This window comes from Lepidochelys kempii, chromosome 26, assembly GCF_965140265.1.
Source record: "Lepidochelys kempii isolate rLepKem1 chromosome 26, rLepKem1.hap2, whole genome shotgun sequence".
Classification (NCBI taxonomy): Eukaryota; Metazoa; Chordata; order Testudines; family Cheloniidae; genus Lepidochelys; species Lepidochelys kempii.
This window is the reverse complement of record NC_133281.1, coordinates 19,564,649-19,584,462: the sequence shown is the minus strand read 5'-3', so window position 1 is coordinate 19,584,462 and position 19,814 is coordinate 19,564,649.

Here is a 19,814-nt window from a genome sequence, read left to right as displayed (position 1 = left end):
GAGGAAGAATCCGAGCGTGTGTTTGCTGGGGGGCAGTGTGAGAGAGTGAGTGAGTGTCTGATTGGCTGCTAGCCTGCAGGAGGCGGGCAGTAGGCTGTCTATTTGTTTGCGACAGGGAAGCCTGGCTGTTTAAAAATAGCCAGAGCTTCGCGAACCAGCTGAGCGGCGTAGAACCAGCTGAGCAGCGGGGACAGCAGAGCAGCTCACAGCAGGAGTTTGCCTGGGTCTGGTAAGTATCCGAGTCTGGGTTTGTTTGCTTGCTGAGGAAGTATCCGAGCGTGTGTTTGCTGGGGGGGCAGTGTGAGAGCCTGAGTGAGTGTCTGATGGGCTGCTAGCCTGCAGGGGGCGGGCAGTAGGGTGTGTGCTGGTTTGCGACAGGGAAGCCTGGCTGTTTAAAAATAGCCAGAGCTTCACGTACCAGCTGAGCGGCGGAGAACCAGCTGAGCAGCGTGGACAGCAGAGCAGCACACAGCAGGAGTTTGCCTGGGACTGGTAAGTATCCGAGTCTGGGTTTGTTTGCTTGCTGAGGAAGTATCCGAGCGTGTGTTTGCTGGGGGGGCAGTGTGAGAGCCTGAGTGAGTGTCTGATTGGCTGCTAGCCTGCAGGGGGCGGGCAGTAGGGTGTTTGTTGGTTTGGGACAGGGAAGCCTGGCTGTTTAAAAATAGCCAGAGCTTCGCGAACCAGCTGAGCGGCGGAGAACCAGCTGAGCAGCGGGGACAGCAGAGCAGCTCACAGCAGGAGTTTGCCTGGGTCTGGTAAGTATCCGAGTCTGTGTTTGTTTGCTTGCTGAGGAAGAATCCGAGCGTGTGTTTGCTGGGCGGCAGTGTGACAGCCTGAGTGAGTGTCTGATTGGCTGCTAGCCTGCAGGGGGCGGGCAGTAGCGTGTCTGTTGGTTTGTGACAGGGAAGCCTGGCTGTTTAAAAATAGCCAGAGCTTCGCGAACCAGCTGAGCGGCGGAGAACCAGCTGAGTAGCGGGGACAGCAGAGCAGCACACAGCAGGAGTTTGCCTGGGACTGGTAATTATCCGAGTCTGTGTTTGTTTGCTTGCTGAGGAAGTATCCGAGCGTGTGTTTGCTGGGGGGGCAGTGTGAGAGCCTGAGTGACTGTCTGGCTGCTAGCCGCAGGGAGCGGGCAGTAGGGTGTCTGTTGGTTTGCGACAGGGAAGCCTGGCTGTTTAAAAATAGCCAGAGCTTCGCGAACCAGCTGAGCGGCGGAGAACCAGCTGAGCAGCGGGGACAGCAGAGCAGCACACAGCAGGAGTTTGCCTGGGACTGGTAAGTATCCGAGTCTGTGTTTGTTTGCTTGCTGAGGAAGTATCCGAGCGTGTGTTTGCTGGGGGGGCAGTGTGAGAGCCTGAGTGAGTGTCTGATTGGCTGCTAGCCTGCAGGGGGCGGGCAGTAGGCTGTCTATTTGTTTGCGACAGGGAAGCCAGGCTGTTTAAAAATAGCCAGAGCTTCGTGTACCAGCTGAGCGGCGGAGAACCAGCTGAGCAGCGGGGACAGCAGAGCAGCACACAGCAGGAGTTTGCCTGGGACTGGTAAGTATCCGAGTCTGTGTTTGTTTGCTTGCTGAGGTAGTATCCGAGCGTGTGTTTGCTGGGGGGGCAGTGTGAGAGCCTGAGTCAGTGTCTGATTGGCTGCTAGCCTGCAGGGGGCGGGCAGTAGGGTGTCTGTTGGTTTGCGACAGGGAAGCCTGGCTGTTTAAAAATAGCCAGAGCTTCGCGTACCAGCTGAGCGGCGGAGAACCAGCTGAGCAGCGGGGACAGCAGAGCAGCACACAGCAGGAGTTTGCCTGGGACTGGTAAGTATCCGAGTCTGGGTTTGTTTGCTTGCTGAGGAAGTATCCGAGCGTGTGTTTGCTGGGGGGGCAGTGTGAGAGCCTGAGTGAGTGTCTGATTGGCTGCTAGCCTGCAGGGGGCGGGCAGTAGGGTGTCTGTTGGTTTGCGACAGGGAAGCCTGGCTGTTTAAAAATAGCCAGAACTTCGCGAACCAGCTGAGCGGCGGAGAACCAGCTGAGCAGAGGGGACAGCAGAGCAGCTCACAGCAGGAGTTTGCTGGGACTAGTAAGTGTCCGAGTCTGGGTTTGTTTGCTTGCTGAGGAAGAATCTGAGCGTGTGTTTGCTGGGGGGGCAGTGTGAGAGCCTGAGTGAGTGTCTGATTGGCTGCTAGCCTGCAGGGGGCGGGCAGTAGCGTGTCTGTTGGTTTGCGACAGGGAAGCCTGGCTGTTTAAAAATAGCCAGAGCTTCGCGAACAAGCTGAGCGGCGGAGAACCAGCTGAGCAGCGGGGACAGCAGAGCAGCACACAGCAGGAGTTTGCCTGGGACTGGTAAGTATCCGAGTCTGTGTTTGTTTGCTTGCTGAGGAAGTATCCGAGCGTGTGTTTGCTGGGGGGGCAGTGTGAGAGCCTGAGTGAGTGTCTGATTGGCTGCTAGCCTGCAGGGGGCGGGCAGTAGGCTGTCTATTTGTTTGCGACAGGGAAGCCTGGCTGTTTAAAAATAGCCAGAGCTTCACGAACCAGCTGAGCGGCGGAGAACCAGCTGAGCAGCGGGGACAGCAGAGCAGCTCACAGCAGGAGTTTGCCTGGGACTGGTATGTATCCGAGTCTGTGTTTGTTTGCTTGCTGAGGAAGAATCCGAGCGTGTGTTTGCTGGGCGGCAGTGTGAGAACCTGAGTGAGTGTCTGATTGGCTGCTAGCCTGCAGGGGGCGGGCAGTAGGGTGTCTGTTGGTTTGCGACAGGGAAGCCTGGCTGTTTAAAAATAGCCAGAGCTTCGCGAACCAGCTGAGCGGCGGAGAACCAGCTGAGCAGCGGGGACAGCAGAACAGCTCACAGCAGGAGTTTGCCTGGCACTGGTAAGTATCCGATTCTGGGTTTGTTTGCTTGCTGAGGAAGAATCTGAGCGTGTGTTTGCTGGGGGGGCAGTGTGAGAGCCTGAGTGAGTGTCTGATTGGCTGCTAGCCTGCAGGGGGCGGGCAGTAGCGTGTCTGTTGGTTTGCGACAGGGAAGCCTGGCTGTTTAAAAATAGCCAGAGCTTCGCGAAGCAGCTGAGCGGTGGAGAACCAGCTGAGCAGCGGGGACAGCAGAGCAGCACACAGCAGGAGTTTTCCTGGGACTGGTAAGTATCCGAGTCTGGGTTTGTTTGCTTGCTGAGGAAGTATCCGAGCGTGTGTTTGCTGGGGGGGCAGTGTGAGAGCCTGAGTGAGTGTCTGATTGGCTGCTAGCCTGCAGGGGGCGGGCAGTAGGCTGTCTATTTGTTTGCGACAGGGAAGCCTGGCTGTTTAAAAATAGCCAGAGCTTCGCGTACCAGCTGAGCGGCGGAGAACCAGCTGAGCGGTGGGGACAGCAGAGCAGCTCACAGCAGGAGTTTCCCTGGGACTGGTAAGTATCCGAGTCTGTGTTTGTTTGCTTGCTGAGGAAGAATCCGAGCGTGTGTTTGCTGGGGGGGCAGTGTGAGAGCCTGAGTGAGTGTCTGATTGGCTGCTAGCCTGCAGGGGGCGGGCAGTAGGGTGTCTGTTGGTTTGCGACAGGGAAGCCTGGCTGTTTAAAAATAGCCAGAGCTTCGCGAACAAGCTGAGCGGCGGAGAACCAGCTGAGCAGCGGGGACAGCAGAGCAGCACACAGCAGGAGTTTGCCTGGGACTGGTAAGTATCCGAGTCTGTGTTTGTTTGCTTGCTGAGGAAGAATCCGAGCGTGTGTTTGCTGGGCGGCAGTGTGAGAGCCTGAGTGAGTGTCTGATTGGCTGCTAGCCTGCAGGGGGCGGGCAGTAGGGTTTCTGTTGGTTTGCGACAGGGAAGCCTGGCTGTTTAAAAATAGCCAGAGCTTCGCGTACCAGCTGAGCGGCGGAGAACCAGCTGAGCAGCGGGGACAGCAGAGCAGCACACAGCAGGAGTTTGCCTGGGACTGGTAAGTATCCGAGTCTGTGTTTGTTGGCTTGCTGAGGTAGTATCCGAGCGTATGTTTGCTGGGGGGGTAGTGTGAGAGCCTGAGTGAGTGTCTGATTGGCTGCTAGCCTGCAGGGGGCGGGCAGTAGGGTGTCTGTTGGTTTGCGACAGGGAAGCCTGGCTGTTTAAAAATAGCCAGAGCTTCGCGTACCAGCTGAGCGGCGGAGAACCAGCTGAGCAGCGGGGACAGCAGAGCAGCACACAGCAGGAGTTTGCCTGGCACTGGTAAGTATCCGAGTCTGGGTTTGTTTGCTTGCTGAGGAAGAATCCGAGCGTGTGTTTGCTGGGGGGGCAGTGTGAGAGCCTGAGTGAGTGTCTGATTGGCTGCTAGCCTGCAGGGGGCGGGCAGTAGGGTGTCTGTTGGTTTGCGACAGGGAAGCCTGGCTGTTTAAAAATAGCCAGAGCTTCGCGAACAAGCTGAGCGGCGGAGAACCAGCTGAGCAGCGGGGACAGCAGAGCAGCACACAGCAGGAGTTTGCCTGGGACTGGTAAGTATCCGAGTCGGTGTTTGTTTGCTTGCTGAGGAAGTATCCGAGCGTGTGTTTGCTGGGGGGGCAGTGTGAGAGCCTGAGTGAGTGTCTGATTGGCTGCTAGCCTGCAGGGGGCGGGCAGTAGGCTGTCTATTTGTTTGCGACAGGGAAGCCTGGCTGTTTAAAAATAGCCAGAGCTTCGCGTACCAGCTGAGCGGCGGAGAACCAGCTGAGCAGCGGGGACAGCAGAGCAGCACACAGCAGGAGTTTGCCTGGGACTGGTAAGTATCCGAGTCTGTGTTTGTTTGCTTGCTGAGGTAGTATCCGAGCATGTGTTTGCTGGGGGGGCAGTGTGAGAGCCTGAGTGAGTGTCTGATTGGCTGCTAGCCTGCAGGGGGCGGGCAGTAGGGTGTCTTTTGGTTTGCGACAGGGAAGCCTGGCTGTTTAAAAATAGCCAGAGCTTCATGAACTAGCTGAGCAGCGGAGAACCAGCTGAGCGGCGGGGACAGCAGAGCAGCTCACAGCAGGAGTTTCCCTGGGACTGGTAAGTATCCGAGTCTTTGTTTGTTTGCTTGCTGAGGAAGAATCCGAGCGTGTGTTTGCTGGGAGGGCAGTGTGAGAGCCTGAGTGAGTGTCTGATTGGCTGCTAGCCTGCAGGGGGCGGGCAGTAGGCTGTCTGTTGGTTTGCGACAGGAAAGCCTGGCTGTTTAAAAATAGCCAGAGCTTCGCGAACCAGCTGAGCGGCGGAGAACCAGCTGAGCAGCGGGGACAGCAGAGCAGCTCACAGCAGGACTTTGCCTGGGACTGGTAAGTATCCGAGTCTGTGTTTGTTTGCTTGCTGAGGAAGAATCCGAGCGTGTGTTTGCTGGGCGGCAGTGTGAGAGCCTGAGTGAGTGTCTGATTGGCTGCTAGCCTGCAGGGGGCGGGCAGTAGGGTTTCTGTTGGTTTGCGACAGGGAAGCCTGGCTGTTTAAAAATAGCCAGAGCTTCGCGTACCAGCTGAGCGGCGGAGAACCAGCTGAGCAGCGGGGACAGCAGAGCAGCACACAGCAGGAGTTTGCCTGGGACTGGTAAGTATCCGAGTCTGTGTTTGTTGATTGCTGAGGTAGTATCCGAGCGTGTGTTTGCTGGGGGGGTAGTGTGAGAGCCTGAGTGAGTGTCTGATTGGCTGCTAGCCTGCAGGGGGCGGGCAGTAGGGTGTCTGTTGGTTTGCGACAGGGAAGCCTGGCTGTTTAAAAATAGCCAGAGCTTCGCGTACCAGCTGAGCGGCGGAGAACCAGCTGAGCAGCGGGGACAGCAGAGCAGCACACAGCAGGAGTTTGCCTGGCACTGGTAAGTATCCGAGTCTGTGTTTGTTTGCTTGCTGAGGAAGAATCCGAGCGTTTGTTTGCTGGGGGGCAGTGTGAGAGAGTGAGTGAGTGTCTGATTGGCTGCTAGCCTGCAGGAGGCGGGCAGTAGGCTGTCTATTTGTTTGCGACAGGGAAGCCTGGCTGTTTAAAAATAGCCAGAGCTTCGCGAACCAGCTGAGCGGCGTAGAACCAGCTGAGCAGCGGGGACAGCAGAGCAGCTCACAGCAGGAGTTTGCCTGGGTCTGGTAAGTATCCGAGTCTGGGTTTGTTTGCTTGCTGAGGAAGTATCCGAGCGTGTGTTTGCTGGGGGGGCAGTGTGAGAGCCTGAGTGAGTGTCTGATGGGCTGCTAGCCTGCAGGGGGCGGGCAGTAGGGTGTGTGCTGGTTTGCGACAGGGAAGCCTGGCTGTTTAAAAATAGCCAGAGCTTCACGTACCAGCTGAGCGGCGGAGAACCAGCTGAGCAGCGTGGACAGCAGAGCAGCACACAGCAGGAGTTTGCCTGGGACTGGTAAGTATCCGAGTCTGGGTTTGTTTGCTTGCTGAGGAAGTATCCGAGCGTGTGTTTGCTGGGGGGGCAGTGTGAGAGCCTGAGTGAGTGTCTGATTGGCTGCTAGCCTGCAGGGGGCGGGCAGTAGGGTGTTTGTTGGTTTGGGACAGGGAAGCCTGGCTGTTTAAAAATAGCCAGAGCTTCGCGAACCAGCTGAGCGGCGGAGAACCAGCTGAGCAGCGGGGACAGCAGAGCAGCTCACAGCAGGAGTTTGCCTGGGTCTGGTAAGTATCCGAGTCTGTGTTTGTTTGCTTGCTGAGGAAGAATCCGAGCGTGTGTTTGCTGGGCGGCAGTGTGACAGCCTGAGTGAGTGTCTGATTGGCTGCTAGCCTGCAGGGGGCGGGCAGTAGCGTGTCTGTTGGTTTGTGACAGGGAAGCCTGGCTGTTTAAAAATAGCCAGAGCTTCGCGAACCAGCTGAGCGGCGGAGAACCAGCTGAGTAGCGGGGACAGCAGAGCAGCACACAGCAGGAGTTTGCCTGGGACTGGTAATTATCCGAGTCTGTGTTTGTTTGCTTGCTGAGGAAGTATCCGAGCGTGTGTTTGCTGGGGGGGCAGTGTGAGAGCCTGAGTGACTGTCTGGCTGCTAGCCGCAGGGAGCGGGCAGTAGGGTGTCTGTTGGTTTGCGACAGGGAAGCCTGGCTGTTTAAAAATAGCCAGAGCTTCGCGAACCAGCTGAGCGGCGGAGAACCAGCTGAGCAGCGGGGACAGCAGAGCAGCACACAGCAGGAGTTTGCCTGGGACTGGTAAGTATCCGAGTCTGTGTTTGTTTGCTTGCTGAGGAAGTATCCGAGCGTGTGTTTGCTGGGGGGGCAGTGTGAGAGCCTGAGTGAGTGTCTGATTGGCTGCTAGCCTGCAGGGGGCGGGCAGTAGGCTGTCTATTTGTTTGCGACAGGGAAGCCAGGCTGTTTAAAAATAGCCAGAGCTTCGTGTACCAGCTGAGCGGCGGAGAACCAGCTGAGCAGCGGGGACAGCAGAGCAGCACACAGCAGGAGTTTGCCTGGGACTGGTAAGTATCCGAGTCTGTGTTTGTTTGCTTGCTGAGGTAGTATCCGAGCGTGTGTTTGCTGGGGGGGCAGTGTGAGAGCCTGAGTCAGTGTCTGATTGGCTGCTAGCCTGCAGGGGGCGGGCAGTAGGGTGTCTGTTGGTTTGCGACAGGGAAGCCTGGCTGTTTAAAAATAGCCAGAGCTTCGCGTACCAGCTGAGCGGCGGAGAACCAGCTGAGCAGCGGGGACAGCAGAGCAGCACACAGCAGGAGTTTGCCTGGGACTGGTAAGTATCCGAGTCTGGGTTTGTTTGCTTGCTGAGGAAGTATCCGAGCGTGTGTTTGCTGGGGGGGCAGTGTGAGAGCCTGAGTGAGTGTCTGATTGGCTGCTAGCCTGCAGGGGGCGGGCAGTAGGGTGTCTGTTGGTTTGCGACAGGGAAGCCTGGCTGTTTAAAAATAGCCAGAACTTCGCGAACCAGCTGAGCGGCGGAGAACCAGCTGAGCAGAGGGGACAGCAGAGCAGCTCACAGCAGGAGTTTGCTGGGACTAGTAAGTGTCCGAGTCTGGGTTTGTTTGCTTGCTGAGGAAGAATCTGAGCGTGTGTTTGCTGGGGGGGCAGTGTGAGAGCCTGAGTGAGTGTCTGATTGGCTGCTAGCCTGCAGGGGGCGGGCAGTAGCGTGTCTGTTGGTTTGCGACAGGGAAGCCTGGCTGTTTAAAAATAGCCAGAGCTTCGCGAACAAGCTGAGCGGCGGAGAACCAGCTGAGCAGCGGGGACAGCAGAGCAGCACACAGCAGGAGTTTGCCTGGGACTGGTAAGTATCCGAGTCTGTGTTTGTTTGCTTGCTGAGGAAGTATCCGAGCGTGTGTTTGCTGGGGGGGCAGTGTGAGAGCCTGAGTGAGTGTCTGATTGGCTGCTAGCCTGCAGGGGGCGGGCAGTAGGCTGTCTATTTGTTTGCGACAGGGAAGCCTGGCTGTTTAAAAATAGCCAGAGCTTCGCGTACCAGCTGAGCGGCGGAGAACCAGCTGAGCAGCGGGGACAGCAGAGCAGCACACAGCAGGAGTTTGCCTGGGACTGGTAAGTATCCGAGTCTGTGTTTGTTTGCTTGCTGAGGTAGTATCCGAGCGTGTGTTTGCTGGGGGGGAAGTGTGAGAGCCTGAGTGAGTGTCTGATTGGCTGCTAGCCTGCAGGGGGCGGGCAGTAGGGTGTCTTTTGGTTTGCGACAGGGAAGCCTGGCTGTTTAAAAATAGCCAGAGCTTCATGAACCAGCTGAGCGGCGGAGAACCAGCTGAGCGGTGGGGACAGCAGAGCAGCTCACAGCAGGAGTTTCCCTGGGACTGGTAGGTATCCGAGTCTGTGTTTGTTTGCTTGCTGAGGAAGAATCCGAGCGTGTGTTTGCTGGGCGGCAGTGTGAGAGCCTAAGTGAGTGTCTGATTGGCTGCTAGCCTGCAGGGGGCGGGCAGTAGCGTGTCTGTTGGTTTGCGACAGTGAAGCCTGGCTGTTTAAAAATAGCCAGAGCTTCGCGAACCAGCTGAGCGGCGGAGAACCAGCTGAGCAGCGGGGACAGCAGAGCAGCTCACAGCAGGAGTTTGCCTGGGTCTGGTAAGTATCCGAGTCTGGGTTTGTTTGCTTCCTGAGGAAGTATCCGAGCGTGTGTTTGCTGGGGGGGCAGTGTGAGAGCCTGAGTGAGTGTCTGATTGGCTGCTAGCCTGCAGGGGGCGGGCAGTAGGGTGTTTGTTGGTTTGGGACAGGGAAGCCTGGCTGTTTAAAAATAGCCAGAGCTTCGCGAACCAGCTGAGCGGCGGAGAACCAGCTGAGCAGCGGGGACAGCAGAGCAGCACACAGCAGGAGTTTTCCTGGGACTGATAAGTATCCGAGTCTGTGTTTGTTTGCTTGCTGAGGAAGTATCCGAGCGTGTGTTTGCTGGGGGGGCAGTGTGAGAGCCTGAGTGAGTGTCTGATTGGCTGCTAGCCTGCAGGGGGCGGGCAGTAGGGTGTCTGGTTTGCGACAGGGAAGCCTGGCTGTTTAAAAAAGCCAGAGCTTCATGAACCAGCTGAGCGGCGGAGAACCAGCTGAGCGGTGGGGACAGCAGAGCAGCTCACAGCCGGAGTTTCCCTGGGACTGGTAAGTATCCGAGTCTGTGTTTGTTTGCTTGCTGAGGAAGAATCCGAGCGTGTGTTTGCTGGGAGGGCAGTGTGAGAGCCTGAGTGAGTGTCTGATTGGCTGCTAGCCTGCAGGGTGCGGGCAGTAGGCTGTCTGTTGGTTTGCGACAGGGAAGCCTGGCTGTTTAAAAATAGCCAGAGCTTCGCGTACCAGCTGAGCGGCGGAGAACCAGCTGAGCAGCGGGCACAGCAGAGCAGCACACAGCAGGAGTTTGCCTGGGACTGGTAAGTATCCGAGTCTGTGTTTGTTGGCTTGCTGAGGTAGTATCCGAGCGTGTGTTTGCTGGGGGGGTAGTGTGAGAGCCTGAGTGAGTGTCTGATTGGCTGCTAGCCTGCAGGGGGCGGGCAGTAGGGTGTCTGTTGGTTTGCGACAGGGAAGCCTGGCTGTTTAAAAATAGCCAGAGCTTCGCGTACCAGCTGAGCGGCGGAGAACCAGCTGAGCAGCGGGGACAGCAGAGCAGCACACAGCAGGAGTTTGCCTGGCACTGGTAAGTATCCGAGTCTGTGTTTGTTTGCTTGCTGAGGAAGTATCCGAGCGTGTGTTTGCTGGGGGGGCAGTGTGAGAGCCTGAGTGAGTTTCTGATTGGCTTCTAGCCTGCAGGGGGCGGGCAGTAGGGTGTCTGTTGGTTTGCGACAGGGAAGCCTGGCTGTTTAAAAATAGCCAGAGCTTCATGAACCAGCTGAGCGGCGGAGAACCAGCTGAGCGGTGGGGACAGCAGAGCAGCTCACAGCAGGAGTTTCCCTGGGACTGGTAAGTATCCGAGTCTGTGTTTGTTTGCTTGCTGAGGAAGAATCCGAGCGTGTGTTTGCTGGGGGGGCAGTGTGAGAGCCTGAGTGAGTGTCTGATTGGCTGCTAGCCTGCAGGGGGCGGGCAGTAGGGTGTCTGTTGGTTTGCAACAGGGAAGCCTGGCTGTTTAAAAATAGCCAGAGCTTCGCGAACCAGCTGAGCGGCGGAGAACCAGCTGAGCAGCGTGGACAGCAGAGCAGCTCACAGCGGGAGTTTGCCTGGGACTGGTAAGTATCCGAGTCTGGGTTTGTTTGCTTGCTGAGGAAGTATCCGAGCGTGTGTTTGCTGGAGGGCAGTGTGAGAGAGTGAGTGAGTGTCTGATTGGCTGCTAGCCTCAGGAGGCGGGCAGTAGGCTGTCTATTTGTTTGCGACAGGGAAGCCTGGCTGTTTAAAAATAGCCAGAGCTTCGCGAACCAGCTGAGCGGCGTAGAACCAGCTGAGCAGCGGGGACAGCAGAGCAGCTCACAGCAGGAGTTTGCCTGGGTCTGGTAAGTATCCGAGTCTGGGTTTGTTTGCTTGCTGAGGAAGAATCCGAGCGTGTGTTTGCTGGGGGGGCAGTGTGAGAGCCTGAGTGAGTGTCTGATTGGCTGCTAGCCTGCAGGGGGCGGGCAGTAGGGTGTCTGTTGGTTTGCGACAGGGAAGCCTGGCTGTTTAAAAATAGCCAGAGCTTCACGTACCAGCTGAGCGGCGGAGAACCAGCTGAGCAGCGGGGACAGAAGAGCAGCACACAGCAGGAGTTTGCCTGGGACTGGTAAGTATCCGAGTCTGGGTTTGTTTGCTTGCTGAGGAAGTATCCGAGCGTGTGTTTGCTGGGGGGGCAGTGTGAGAGAGTGAGTGAGTGTCTGATTGGCTGCTAGCCTGCAGGGGGCGGGCAGTAGGGTGTCTGTTGGTTTGCGACAGGGAAGCGTGGCTGTTTAAAAATAGCCAGAGCTTCGCGAACCAGCTGAGCGGCGGAGACCCAGCTGAGCAGCGGGGACAGCAGAGCAGCTCACAGCAGGAGTTTTCCTGGGTCTGGTAAGTATCCGAGTCTGGGTATGTTTGCTTGCTGAGGAAGTATCCGAGCGTGTGTTTGCTGGTGGGGCAGTGTGAGAGCCTGAGTGAGTGTCTGATTGGCTGCTAGCCTGCAGGGGGCGGGCAGTAGGGTGTTTGTTGGTTTGGGACAGGGAAGCCTGGCTGTTTAAAAATAGCCAGAGCTTCGCGAACCAGCTGAGCGGCGGAGAACCAGCTGAGCAGCGGGGACAGCAGAGCAGCTCACAGCAAGAGTTTGCCTGGGACTGGTAAGTATCCGAGTCTGTGTTTGTTTGCTTGCTGAGGAAGAATCCGAGCGTGTGTTTGCTGGGCGGCAGTGTGACAGCCTGAGTGAGTGTCTGATTGGCTGCTAGCCTGCAGGGGGCGGGCAGTAGCGTGTCTGTTGGTTTGCGACAGGGAAGCCTGGCTGTTTAAAAAAGCCAGAGCTTCATGAACCAGCTGAGTGGCGGAGAACCAGCTGAGCGGTGGGGACAGCAGAGCAGCTCACAGCCGGAGTTTCCCTGGGACTGGTAAGTATCCGAGTCTGTGTTTGTTTGCTTGCTGAGGAAGAATCCGAGCGTGTGTTTGCTGGGGGGGCAGTGTGAGAGCCTGAGTGAGTGTCTGATTGGCTGCTAGCCTGCAGGGGGCGGGCAGTAGGGTGTCTGTTGGTTTGCGACAGGGAAGCCTGGCTGTTTAAAAATAGCCAGAGCTTCACGAACCAGCTGAGCGGCGGAGAACCAGCTGAGCAGCGGGGACAGCAGAGCAGCTCACAGCAGGAGTTTGCCTGGGACTGGTATGTATCCGAGTCTGTGTTTGTTTGCTTGCTGAGGAAGAATCCGAGCGTGTGTTTGCTGGGCGGCAGTGTGAGAACCTGAGTGAGTGTCTGATTGGCTGCTAGCCTGCAGGGGGCGGGCAGTAGGGTGTCTGTTGGTTTGCGACAGGGAAGCCTGGCTGTTTAAAAATAGCCAGAGCTTCGCGAACCAGCTGAGCGGCGGAGAACCAGCTGAGCAGCGGGGACAGCAGAACAGCTCACAGCAGGAGTTTGCCTGGCACTGGTAAGTATCCGATTCTGGGTTTGTTTGCTTGCTGAGGAAGAATCTGAGCGTGTGTTTGCTGGGGGGGCAGTGTGAGAGCCTGAGTGAGTGTCTGATTGGCTGCTAGCCTGCAGGGGGCGGGCAGTAGCGTGTCTGTTGGTTTGCGACAGGGAAGCCTGGCTGTTTAAAAATAGCCAGAGCTTCGCGAAGCAGCTGAGCGGTGGAGAACCAGCTGAGCAGCGGGGACAGCAGAGCAGCACACAGCAGGAGTTTTCCTGGGACTGGTAAGTATCCGAGTCTGGGTTTGTTTGCTTGCTGAGGAAGTATCCGAGCGTGTGTTTGCTGGGGGGGCAGTGTGAGAGCCTGAGTGAGTGTCTGATTGGCTGCTAGCCTGCAGGGGGCGGGCAGTAGGCTGTCTATTTGTTTGCGACAGGGAAGCCTGGCTGTTTAAAAATAGCCAGAGCTTCGCGTACCAGCTGAGCGGCGGAGAACCAGCTGAGCGGTGGGGACAGCAGAGCAGCTCACAGCAGGAGTTTCCCTGGGACTGGTAAGTATCCGAGTCTGTGTTTGTTTGCTTGCTGAGGAAGAATCCGAGCGTGTGTTTGCTGGGGGGGCAGTGTGAGAGCCTGAGTGAGTGTCTGATTGGCTGCTAGCCTGCAGGGGGCGGGCAGTAGGGTGTCTGTTGGTTTGCGACAGGGAAGCCTGGCTGTTTAAAAATAGCCAGAGCTTCGCGAACAAGCTGAGCGGCGGAGAACCAGCTGAGCAGCGGGGACAGCAGAGCAGCTCACAGCAGGAGTTTCCCTGGGACTGGTAAGTATCCGAGTCTGTGTTTGTTTGCTTGCTGAGGAAGAATCCGAGCGTGTGTTTGCTGGGGGGGCAGTGTGAGAGCCTGAGTGAGTGTCTGATTGGCTGCTAGCCTGCAGGGGGCGGGCAGTAGGGTGTCTGTTGGTTTGCGACAGGGAAGCCTGGCTGTTTAAAAATAGCCAGAGCTTCGCGAACAAGCTGAGCGGCGGAGAACCAGCTGAGCAGCGGGGACAGCAGAGCAGCACACAGCAGGAGTTTGCCTGGGACTGGTAAGTATCCGAGTCTGTGTTTGTTTGCTTGCTGAGGAAGAATCCGAGCGTGTGTTTGCTGGGCGGCAGTGTGAGAGCCTGAGTGAGTGTCTGATTGGCTGCTAGCCTGCAGGGGGCGGGCAGTAGGGTTTCTGTTGGTTTGCGACAGGGAAGCCTGGCTGTTTAAAAATAGCCAGAGCTTCGCGTACCAGCTGAGCGGCGGAGAACCAGCTGAGCAGCGGGGACAGCAGAGCAGCACACAGCAGGAGTTTGCCTGGGACTGGTAAGTATCCGAGTCTGTGTTTGTTGGCTTGCTGAGGTAGTATCCGAGCGTATGTTTGCTGGGGGGGTAGTGTGAGAGCCTGAGTGAGTGTCTGATTGGCTGCTAGCCTGCAGGGGGCGGGCAGTAGGGTGTCTGTTGGTTTGCGACAGGGAAGCCTGGCTGTTTAAAAATAGCCAGAGCTTCGCGTACCAGCTGAGCGGCGGAGAACCAGCTGAGCAGCGGGGACAGCAGAGCAGCACACAGCAGGAGTTTGCCTGGCACTGGTAAGTATCCGAGTCTGGGTTTGTTTGCTTGCTGAGGAAGAATCCGAGCGTGTGTTTGCTGGGGGGGCAGTGTGAGAGCCTGAGTGAGTGTCTGATTGGCTGCTAGCCTGCAGGGGGCGGGCAGTAGGGTGTCTGTTGGTTTGCGACAGGGAAGCCTGGCTGTTTAAAAATAGCCAGAGCTTCGCGAACAAGCTGAGCGGCGGAGAACCAGCTGAGCAGCGGGGACAGCAGAGCAGCACACAGCAGGAGTTTGCCTGGGACTGGTAAGTATCCGAGTCGGTGTTTGTTTGCTTGCTGAGGAAGTATCCGAGCGTGTGTTTGCTGGGGGGGCAGTGTGAGAGCCTGAGTGAGTGTCTGATTGGCTGCTAGCCTGCAGGGGGCGGGCAGTAGGCTGTCTATTTGTTTGCGACAGGGAAGCCTGGCTGTTTAAAAATAGCCAGAGCTTCGCGTACCAGCTGAGCGGCGGAGAACCAGCTGAGCAGCGGGGACAGCAGAGCAGCACACAGCAGGAGTTTGCCTGGGACTGGTAAGTATCCGAGTCTGTGTTTGTTTGCTTGCTGAGGTAGTATCCGAGCATGTGTTTGCTGGGGGGGCAGTGTGAGAGCCTGAGTGAGTGTCTGATTGGCTGCTAGCCTGCAGGGGGCGGGCAGTAGGGTGTCTTTTGGTTTGCGACAGGGAAGCCTGGCTGTTTAAAAATAGCCAGAGCTTCATGAACTAGCTGAGCAGCGGAGAACCAGCTGAGCGGCGGGGACAGCAGAGCAGCTCACAGCAGGAGTTTCCCTGGGACTGGTAAGTATCCGAGTCTTTGTTTGTTTGCTTGCTGAGGAAGAATCCGAGCGTGTGTTTGCTGGGAGGGCAGTGTGAGAGCCTGAGTGAGTGTCTGATTGGCTGCTAGCCTGCAGGGGGCGGGCAGTAGGCTGTCTGTTGGTTTGCGACAGGAAAGCCTGGCTGTTTAAAAATAGCCAGAGCTTCGCGAACCAGCTGAGCGGCGGAGAACCAGCTGAGCAGCGGGGACAGCAGAGCAGCTCACAGCAGGACTTTGCCTGGGACTGGTAAGTATCCGAGTCTGTGTTTGTTTGCTTGCTGAGGAAGAATCCGAGCGTGTGTTTGCTGGGCGGCAGTGTGAGAGCCTGAGTGAGTGTCTGATTGGCTGCTAGCCTGCAGGGGGCGGGCAGTAGGGTTTCTGTTGGTTTGCGACAGGGAAGCCTGGCTGTTTAAAAATAGCCAGAGCTTCGCGTACCAGCTGAGCGGCGGAGAACCAGCTGAGCAGCGGGGACAGCAGAGCAGCACACAGCAGGAGTTTGCCTGGGACTGGTAAGTATCCGAGTCTGTGTTTGTTGATTGCTGAGGTAGTATCCGAGCGTGTGTTTGCTGGGGGGGTAGTGTGAGAGCCTGAGTGAGTGTCTGATTGGCTGCTAGCCTGCATGGGGCGGGCAGTAGGGTGTCTGTTGGTTTGCGACAGGGAAGCCTGGCTGTTTAAAAATAGCCAGAGCTTCGCGTACCAGCTGAGCGGCGGAGAACCAGCTGAGCAGCGGGGACAGCAGAGCAGCACACAGCAGGAGTTTGCCTGGCACTGGTAAGTATCCGAGTCTGTGTTTGTTTGCTTGCTGAGGAAGAATCCGAGCGTGTGTTTGCTGGGGGGCAGTGTGAGAGAGTGAGTGAGTGTCTGATTGGCTGCTAGCCTGCAGGAGGCGGGCAGTAGGCTGTCTATTTGTTTGCGACAGGGAAGCCTGGCTGTTTAAAAATAGCCAGAGCTTCGCGAACCAGCTGAGCGGCGTAGAACCAGCTGAGCAGCGGGGACAGCAGAGCAGCTCACAGCAGGAGTTTGCCTGGGTCTGGTAAGTATCCGAGTCTGGGTTTGTTTGCTTGCTGAGGAAGTATCCGAGCGTGTGTTTGCTGGGGGGGCAGTGTGAGAGCCTGAGTGAGTGTCTGATGGGCTGCTAGCCTGCAGGGGGCGGGCAGTAGGGTGTGTGCTGGTTTGCGACAGGGAAGCCTGGCTGTTTAAAAATAGCCAGAGCTTCACGTACCAGCTGAGCGGCGGAGAACCAGCTGAGCAGCGTGGACAGCAGAGCAGCACACAGCAGGAGTTTGCCTGGGACTGGTAAGTATCCGAGTCTGGGTTTGTTTGCTTGCTGAGGAAGTATCCGAGCGTGTGTTTGCTGGGGGGGCAGTGTGAGAGCCTGAGTGAGTGTCTGATTGGCTGCTAGCCTGCAGGGGGCGGGCAGTAGGGTGTTTGTTGGTTTGGGACAGGGAAGCCTGGCTGTTTAAAAATAGCCAGAGCTTCGCGAACCAGCTGAGCGGCGGAGAACCAGCTGAGCAGCGGGGACAGCAGAGCAGCTCACAGCAGGAGTTTGCCTGGGTCTGGTAAGTATCCGAGTCTGTGTTTGTTTGCTTGCTGAGGAAGAATCCGAGCGTGTGTTTGCTGGGCGGCAGTGTGACAGCCTGAGTGAGTGTCTGATTGGCTGCTAGCCTGCAGGGGGCGGGCAGTAGCGTGTCTGTTGGTTTGTGACAGGGAAGCCTGGCTGTTTAAAAATAGCCAGAGCTTCGCGAACCAGCTGAGCGGCGGAGAACCAGCTGAGTAGCGGGGACAGCAGAGCAGCACACAGCAGGAGTTTGCCTGGGACTGGTAATTATCCGAGTCTGTGTTTGTTTGCTTGCTGAGGAAGTATCCGAGCGTGTGTTTGCTGGGGGGGCAGTGTGAGAGCCTGAGTGACTGTCTGGCTGCTAGCCGCAGGGAGCGGGCAGTAGGGTGTCTGTTGGTTTGCGACAGGGAAGCCTGGCTGTTTAAAAATAGCCAGAGCTTCGCGAACCAGCTGAGCGGCGGAGAACCAGCTGAGCAGCGGGGACAGCAGAGCAGCACACAGCAGGAGTTTGCCTGGGACTGGTAAGTATCCGAGTCTGTGTTTGTTTGCTTGCTGAGGAAGTATCCGAGCGTGTGTTTGCTGGGGGGGCAGTGTGAGAGCCTGAGTGAGTGTCTGATTGGCTGCTAGCCTGCAGGGGGCGGGCAGTAGGCTGTCTATTTGTTTGCGACAGGGAAGCCAGGCTGTTTAAAAATAGCCAGAGCTTCGTGTACCAGCTGAGCGGCGGAGAACCAGCTGAGCAGCGGGGACAGCAGAGCAGCACACAGCAGGAGTTTGCCTGGGACTGGTAAGTATCCGAGTCTGTGTTTGTTTGCTTGCTGAGGTAGTATCCGAGCGTGTGTTTGCTGGGGGGGCAGTGTGAGAGCCTGAGTCAGTGTCTGATTGGCTGCTAGCCTGCAGGGGGCGGGCAGTAGGGTGTCTGTTGGTTTGCGACAGGGAAGCCTGGCTGTTTAAAAATAGCCAGAGCTTCGCGTACCAGCTGAGCGGCGGAGAACCAGCTGAGCAGCGGGGACAGCAGAGCAGCACACAGCAGGAGTTTGCCTGGGACTGGTAAGTATCCGAGTCTGGGTTTGTTTGCTTGCTGAGGAAGTATCCGAGCGTGTGTTTGCTGGGGGGGCAGTGTGAGAGCCTGAGTGAGTGTCTGATTGGCTGCTAGCCTGCAGGGGGCGGGCAGTAGGGTGTCTGTTGGTTTGCGACAGGGAAGCCTGGCTGTTTAAAAATAGCCAGAACTTCGCGAACCAGCTGAGCGGCGGAGAACCAGCTGAGCAGAGGGGACAGCAGAGCAGCTCACAGCAGGAGTTTGCTGGGACTAGTAAGTGTCCGAGTCTGGGTTTGTTTGCTTGCTGAGGAAGAATCTGAGCGTGTGTTTGCTGGGGGGGCAGTGTGAGAGCCTGAGTGAGTGTCTGATTGGCTGCTAGCCTGCAGGGGGCGGGCAGTAGCGTGTCTGTTGGTTTGCGACAGGGAAGCCTGGCTGTTTAAAAATAGCCAGAGCTTCGCGAACAAGCTGAGCGGCGGAGAACCAGCTGAGCAGCGGGGACAGCAGAGCAGCACACAGCAGGAGTTTGCCTGGGACTGGTAAGTATCCGAGTCTGTGTTTGTTTGCTTGCTGAGGAAGTATCCGAGCGTGTGTTTGCTGGGGGGGCAGTGTGAGAGCCTGAGTGAGTGTCTGATTGGCTGCTAGCCTGCAGGGGGCGGGCAGTAGGCTGTCTATTTGTTTGCGACAGGGAAGCCTGGCTGTTTAAAAATAGCCAGAGCTTCGCGTACCAGCTGAGCGGCGGAGAACCAGCTGAGCAGCGGGGACAGCAGAGCAGCACACAGCAGGAGTTTGCCTGGGACTGGTAAGTATCCGAGTCTGTGTTTGTTTGCTTGCTGAGGTAGTATCCGAGCGTGTGTTTGCTGGGGGGGAAGTGTGAGAGCCTGAGTGAGTGTCTGATTGGCTGCTAGCCTGCAGGGGGCGGGCAGTAGGGTGTCTTTTGGTTTGCGACAGGGAAGCCTGGCTGTTTAAAAATAGCCAGAGCTTCATGAACCAGCTGAGCGGCGGAGAACCAGTGGAGCGGTGGGGACAGCAGAGCAGCTCACAGCAGGAGTTTCCCTGGGACTGGTAGGTATCCGAGTCTGTGTTTGTTTGCTTGCTGAGGAAGAATCCGAGCGTGTGTTTGCTGGGCGGCAGTGTGAGAGCCTAAGTGAGTGTTTGATTGGCTGCTAGCCTGCAGGGGGCGGGCAGTAGCGTGTCTGTTGGTTTGTGACAGTGAAGCCTGGCTGTTTAAAAATAGCCAGAGCTTCGCGAACCAGCTGAGCGGCGGAGAACCAGCTGAGTAGCGGGGACAGCAGAGCAGCACACAGCAGGAGTTTGCCTGGGACTGGTAATTATCCGAGTCTGTGTTTGTTTGCTTGCTGAGGAAGTATCCGAGCGTGTGTTTGCTGGGGGGGCAGTGTGAGAGCCTGAGTGACTGTCTGATTGGCTGCTAGCCGCAGGGAGCGGGCAGTAGGGTGTCTGTTGGTTTGCGACAGGGAAGCCTGGCTGTTTAAAAATAGCCAGAGCTTCGCGAACCAGCTGAGCGGCGGAGAACCAGCTGAGCAGCGGGGACAGCAGAGCAGCACACAGCAGGAGTTTGCCTGGGACTGGTAAGTATCCGAGTCTGTGTTTGTTTGCTTGCTGAGGAAGTATCCGAGCGTTTGTTTGCTGGGGGGGCAGTGTGAGAGCCTGAGTGAGTGTCTGATTGGCTGCTAGCCTGCAGGGGGCGGGCAGTAGCGTGTCTGTTGGTTTGCGACAGGGAAGCCTGGCTGTTTAAAAATAGCCAGAGCTTCGCGAACCAGCTGAGCGGCGGAGAACCAGCTGAGCAGCGGGGACAGCAGAGCAGCTCACAGCAGGAGTTTGCCTGGGTCTGGTAAGTATGCGAGTCTGGGTTTGTTTGCTTGCTGAGGAAGTATCCGAGCGTGTGTTTGCTGGGGGGGCAGTGTGAGAGCCTGAGTGAGTGTCTGATTGGCTGCTAGCCTGCAGGGGGCGGGCAGTAGCGTGTCTGTTGGTTTGCGACAGGGAAGCCTGGCTGTTTAAAAATAGCCAGAGCTTCGCGAACCAGCTGAGCGGCGGAGAACCAGCTGAGCAGCGGGGACAGCAGAGCAGCTCACAGCAGGAGTTTGCCTGGGTCTGGTAAGTATGCGAGTCTGGGTTTGTTTGCTTGCTGAGGAAGTATCCGAGCGTGTGTTTGCTGGGGGGGCAGTGTGAGAGCCTGAGTGAGTGTCTGATTGGCTGCTAGCCTGCAGGGGGCGGGCAGTAGGGTGTCTGTTGGTTTGCGACAGGGAAGCCTGGCTGTTTAAAAATAGCCAGAGCTTTGCGTACCAGCTGAGCGGCGGAGAACCAGCTGAGCAGCGGGGACAGCAGAGCAGCACACAGCAGGAGTTTGCCTGGCACTGGTAAGTATCCGAGTCTGTGTTTGTTTGCTTGCTGAGGAAGTATCCGAGCGTGTGTTTGCTGGGGGGGCAGTGTGAGAGCCTGAGTGAGTTTCTGATTGGCTGCTAGCCTGCAGGGGGCGGGCAGTAGGGTGTCTGTTGGTTTGCGACAGGGAAGCCTGGCTGTTT